This window comes from Nannospalax galili, unplaced genomic scaffold (assembly GCF_000622305.1).
Source record: "Nannospalax galili isolate Female #2095 unplaced genomic scaffold, S.galili_v1.0 scaffold798, whole genome shotgun sequence".
NCBI classification, from domain to species: domain Eukaryota; kingdom Metazoa; phylum Chordata; class Mammalia; order Rodentia; family Spalacidae; genus Nannospalax; species Nannospalax galili.
Genome location: NW_008341669.1, coordinates 103,376 through 108,455, shown reverse-complemented (window position 1 = coordinate 108,455; position 5,080 = coordinate 103,376). Strand labels below are relative to the sequence as shown.

Below are 5,080 nucleotides of genomic sequence, written 5' to 3'. Positions count from 1 at the left end.
ACAAATTAAGACTACTTTGAGATTCTATCTCACCCCAGTCAAGATGTCTAACAAAAAGAAAATCATCAACTACAATCACTGCAAGGGTGTGAGTGAAGAGGAACCGTTATTTGTTGCTGGTAAAAATATGAACAGGTACAGCCACGATAGAAATCAGCGTTCAGGTTTCTCAATAAACTAAAAATAAAACCACCATATCACCCAGATATGCCACCCTTGGCAATATTTTAGGGTTCCACCCACAGGGCGGCTATCAACCACCCATAACTCCAGTTCCAGGGAATCCAATGCCATCTTCTGACCTGTGCTGGCATCGCACAACATGGGCACATTTACATTCATACAGGCAAAACACTCATACACATAAAATAAAAATCGCCTGCACCGGTGTCAGCAGCTTACAGAAGGAAGAGTTTATTTTGCCTTACAGTTCCAGGGGTAGAGTTCATCATGGTGGGGAGGCACGACAGCTGGCTGGAGATCATATTTCATCAGCACACAGGAAGAAGAGAAAGAGAATAGGAAGTGGGGTGAGACTATAAACCCTCAAAGCCCACCCCCAGAGATGTATACTTCCTTCAGCAAGGTTCCTCCTCCTAAAAGTTCCATATCCTCCCCAAACAGTCCAAACCTCCCTAACTGGGGACCAAGTATTCAAATACATGAGCCTATGGGGGACATTTCTCATTCTGACCACTGCATTGCAGGCAACAGAATGCACATGACATGACAGTAAAGCAGGGAGGCTACTAAACACAGGAGAGGGACCACTAAGCTGGAGGTGGGTAGACAGGGAGGAGCGTGAGGACAGAGGGTAACAAAGCCACAGAATGTCATGATGCAACTCACTATATTTTGTGATATTTTTAAAATGTGATGTAACCATGTACTGAAGCAGCATTCAGCAACAAAAAGGACGGATATGCTAATACTTGCTGTAACAAAGAGGAACCTAGAACACACTACGCTTAGTGAAAATAGCCAGGGACAAAGAAACACATTAAGTAGTCCCTTGGTATCTGCACCAACTGGTGTCAAACTGTAGATACCAAAATCTGAGGCGGGTCATCTATATGAGATTATTTAGCATTCATATGGAAGTTATACACATATCAAATGGTGTAGTGTCTTTATGTAAATAATACACATCCTTATGAGTATTTCATTTATTTGTTTATTTATTTTGAGACAGGGTATCAATCCCTGTAGCCCCAGCTGGCCTGGATCTCACTAAGTAGACCAAGCTGGCCTCTATCTCACAGAGATCTGCCTACCTCTGCCTCCTGAGTTTGAGTGCTGGGATTAAAGGCATGTACCACCACTCCCAGTCCTTCTAAATATTTTAAATTACCTCTAGGATACTTATCATACCTAACACAATGAGAGTGTTGCATATTTTTTAATTTCATTAAGAAATGATATATTTTTTTCCCTTAGTGTGTTCAGAATTGCTGCTAGCATGAGCTTACAAAGGCCTTCCTCAACTTTGACAGGGTTTCTAGGGTGCTCTGGTCCACAAGCGAAGCCTGGCCAATCACTGACTGACCAGCAGGGATTAGGATGGACCAGAGTGATAATTTTTAAAAGTCTGTACAAGTTCAGTACAGGCACAAGTTTTTTTTTTCTAATACTTTCTACATGCAATGGTTGAGTGCACAGATGTGGAGCCCACAGATATAGATGGCTGATTGTATTGTCTAAAATTCCATTAATATGAATTGTCAAAAATAGGTAAACCTATGAAGACAGAAATTAGCAAAAATAAACCCTTCCTCCTTTAACAACTTAAAAAATAAAATGCATGTAAGACAGACATTGGCTCCCAAGCTTGGCTGCCCATGCGATTCACCTGGCAATGCCCAAGTCACACCCCAGAGATTAAACCAGATGCTGGGTCAGTGGTGGTGTGTCTCCAGTTACATCTAATGTACCACAGAGCTCGGGAAGCCCTGGCCTAGACCCACTCCCGGAACTACTCTGACTCACCTGGCTAGAGAGGAATTTGTAGGTTGGTCAATTTTAAGGCTGGCCAGGTGATTCTGGGTGGCAGTTTATGAGACTCTGTTATAGTGGCAAAAAAGGCCCGTAGTGCCCAGGTGGAGACCTAACATTCCTGTTTTAGTGGGTCAATCACCTGGTCCTACAACCACCCCAAGGAAGGCAAGTTCATCTTTAAATCAAGCTAAAGAGACAGGTGGAATACCTGGTGTGTTGAGGAGATGCTGAACTTTTCCTGCCCTAAATCTCCAACTCCTACTGCATTTGCTAACTCAGCAGCAACCACAGAGCTTTTGAAGTCTGCACACTTTTCTAAGAATTCAGAAAAGCAGAACTCTCCTTTTCTTCTTTCTGTCTCTTTTCTAAACATGATTTCCCTTGCACTCTGCTGTGCCAACATTTTGGGTTTCTTTACCCTTTCTCTAAAGCTCCCCTCCCTGCCAACGACGTCTGACCACCACACTAGCTTTAAAAATAGCTTGTGTTAGCTGGGCGTGGTGGCACATGCCTTTAATCCCAGCACTTGGGAGGCAGAGGCAGGTGGATCTCTGTGAGTTCAAGGCCAGCCTGGTCTACATACTGAGTTCCAGGACAGCTGGGGCTACAGGGAGACCATGTCTCAAAAAGACCAAAAAAAAAAAAGTCTTGTGTTTTTTTCTTTCTCTCTTCTGTTCTCCTCCAGGCAACTGCTGAGGATTATAGCTCACCTGTCCTGAGGGTTTTTTTCTTTCAAACTCTAATAAAATTGTTTTTAAGCTTCCACTTCAGTTCATTTGCTCACTAATAAAATTCTTTTATTTATGAGCCTAACAACCCTAAGAAGGGATCCCGTTTCCCATGTATCAAACCCCTGGTCAGGGATACTAAAACAGACGTTCTTCCAGCACTCTCTCAACAGGGGCAGTGAACCTTGGGGAAAGGGGGCTACAGAGGTGTTAGTTTTAAAAGTAACCTGGTTCCTGGATTGTGGTGGGCTGCAGTGTGGACTGTGCCCCATGAGTTCATTGCCAGGGATTCCCAGGCAAGATTTTTCATGCTCTCTCACTCAGTGTGACTGAAGGAACTTGAGCAGCTAACAAAGACGGAAGAAATGAAGCCTGGGGATGACGCCAACGCCATGGATGGAGAACAGGGAGAAAATGCAGATCCTGACGCTGCGATCAAACTGCGCAGTAAGCCACGGGAACACCTCACTGTCTGAATTTCCTAGTGTGTGAGCCAACAGATTTCCATCCTAACCAGTTCTGGGTGTTTCCATTACTGCCCTAGGTTGATGCAGAAGGCGTTTGAGGAAGTTCAACCACAGAATCAAGTGAGAGTGAATGATGTAAAGGCTGCGAAGGACTTGTGAAAAGCCAGCAGATGTCAGCTGCGGAAGGGGAAGGGCACGAACATGTGCTGGATGCACTCACAGAACGAGAAACACGCTACAGTGAGCAGGAATAAGAAAGTGATTCTGAGCAGGAACAATTTGTTACTGGACTGATTAAGGTCAGAGCCTGTACCCTGACAGTCCTAACAAGACGGGCTCGGCCACTCATCCTTCATAAGGAGTTAAAAAAGCCAAAGTGACGGGGGAAAACAGAAAAGGGAAATTTAGCCAGTGTGGTCATACCGGAAAAAGGGACAAAAATATCTAGGGCGCATCCCCACCCTCCTACCCCCACTCCTCCCCCAGCCCATCCTCAGGTCCTGACAGGAAGTTTGGGGTTACATAGAGGCCACAGTAAGGCATAGCCAGGAAGTCCTATAGTACGCCATTGCTAGGCAGCCCTAGGCAAGATGTGGCCTGCACATCATTGGCTCTACATCAGTCTCTCCTGCAAGATGGTCTGACAAGTTGTCTTTTTCCCTGTGACTAATTCCCCTTCTGGCTGACTCGGGCTTTATCCTTTTTCTCCTCCCTGCATGAGATTCTGGGGAGGGAGGGAGGTCGCTTGTTTTAATCACCTGATAACCAAATGAGGGACGCAAGTGTTTTTTACAGTATCTTCATTTCTGTCAGGCTGGTTATACTACTATAATAGGAAACAGTGAAGGGCACAGGGGGAGGTCAAGTGAGTTGATTAACATTGCTGTAGGACACTGTACTTATTACCGAAAGCAAGAGAAATCTAGAGAACAGCCTTCTGCTTGGGAAGCAGAGTCTCTCCAGAAGCTGTATATGACAAAGAGCTTCACAGGGATGAGGACATTTGATCCTCAAGGCACCCAACTTTGTCATTCTCAGCTCATTCATCTGCAAAGAGGCAGGGGCAGTGTGTGTGTGTGTGTGTGTGTGTGTGTGTGTGTGTGTGTGTACACAGCTGGTGAGTCTGCTAAACTAAAAATGACAAGAGTATCCTTAGGCTGTAAACCCAACATTCATGCTTACATTCCTAAGATTTTCCTTTCATCTAAAAGGCATCAAGAAGAGAGGGTTTTAAAAACTATGGTTTTTAAAAAAAAAAAAATTAATAGGGCCATTTCTTTAAATAGCCTTGAATATTTCATAGCTTTAAAGTTAGGGAGCAGCTTCAGAGGAGAGTGGGGCACCATCTGCCTCTTGTTTTAGCTCTCTGATTTCCTGTCTCTGGGGGCAGACTTTATTAAACAAACAGCAGAGAAGCTGGTCCTTGAGCAATTTAGACGCCCTTGCATCTTTGAGGAAGTTCTGGCATCTTGGAGGAAGTTGTGCTTGCTCACACTACCCTAGGAGGCAGGACCTCCGAGAGACGTTTCTTAGGGAGTCCTCAGAGTGGTGGTAACTGAAGAGATTTAGGAGTCAGGGCTTCCTGTTCCCATGGGCGCCAATGTGATGTGAAGAAAGCCATGGATGCTCACATGCTGGCATGAGTTGTGAGTGGAGAGGAGAGGACGCTCTCCCTCTGTTTTCTCCCAGGAGACAAAGGACTTCTTTGCTGTGAACAACTAGAGAGTGGCTGTAATAGGAGGAGCTGGAAAAAGGCAACGCGGAACAATGAGGTGCCTGTCCTAGGAGGAGGCACCGTGGGGCAAGAGGGTTAACATGACTCCAAATGTTAAGGAGACTCTGACAGACTCCATCCACGTCCCTTATGAGAGCTTCCAACATTCATGAGAT

At 45.1% G+C, this 5,080-nt stretch overlaps 1 non-coding gene across 1 annotated transcript; it reads right to left on the bottom strand.

Annotated features, from left to right (window-relative positions):
- Positions 1-1,436: 1,436 nt before the first annotated feature.
- LOC115071064 lies at positions 1,437-1,568 on the bottom strand. Its single transcript, XR_003850169.1, has one exon. It is a non-coding gene; the product is annotated as a small nucleolar RNA SNORA52 (small nucleolar RNA).
- Between the last annotated feature and the right edge of the window lie 3,512 nt (positions 1,569-5,080).